This window comes from Bison bison, unplaced genomic scaffold (assembly GCF_000754665.1).
Source record: "Bison bison bison isolate TAMUID 2011002044 unplaced genomic scaffold, Bison_UMD1.0 scf7180017864313, whole genome shotgun sequence".
NCBI classification, from domain to species: Eukaryota; Metazoa; Chordata; class Mammalia; order Artiodactyla; family Bovidae; genus Bison; species Bison bison.
Window position 1 is genome coordinate 367,493 of NW_011494885.1, and position 896 is coordinate 368,388.

Consider the following 896-nt stretch of genomic DNA (forward strand, 5'->3'; position numbering starts at 1 on the left):
AAACACTTTACCCTCTGAGCTACTAGGAAAACCCCAAGGTAATACATTAGAGTCATGAAAATTATACCCTAGAGCTACATGTACTGATACAGAAAATATCTCAACTATAGTATTGAAAAAGAGGCCATGCAATACAAGTTCTATTTTTGAAAAGTAAAAGAAAGCATCTATTATGTAGATGAATCTGTGGATGAATATACATGAATATGTTCATAGTCATTAGGTTGTAAGATGATTGGTGATTTTACCCTCTTTTATAGTTTCCTGAATTTTCTGTTTTTTTAAAACAAAGAGAATATATTGCTTTTAATATCAGATAGAATTAATTTTATTTCTATTTTCAAAGAAGCAGAGCACTTCATCTTTAATTCTCATACTTATCTAATGATGGCATGCCCCATCATTAATTAATAGATTTGTTCTTTGATTTTAAAAAATTTACCTCTCACTTCTATAAACAGAAATATAAACAATCTAGTGCAAAATGTCACAAACCTGTCATTTCTATAACTACTGTTTTAGGTTTTCATGGTTGAATTGTGTCTAGTAATTGCCCATTTGATTCAGTTAGTAATTGCAGGCTTCTTTCCCTGAAATTAAGCTTTGTGTTCAAATTCATTCAAATTATAGCCACCAATATTTAAGATGTATATTTATATCAAATATATAAGTTAAATAAACTATAACTTAATATTGAAATTAAATTTTTAAGTGGTTTAAATTAAAAACATAGAAACCCCACATCTTAATTTAAGTTGGTTATACTTTATCATTCTTTGAAACCTGATATCTGATTTTAAAAGAAACATATTTTGATCTCAGTTATCAATTTAATTTTAAATAGCTAACAACTGTATTGTACTTATTATATGAAGTTGCTGTTGTAAATGTTTTAA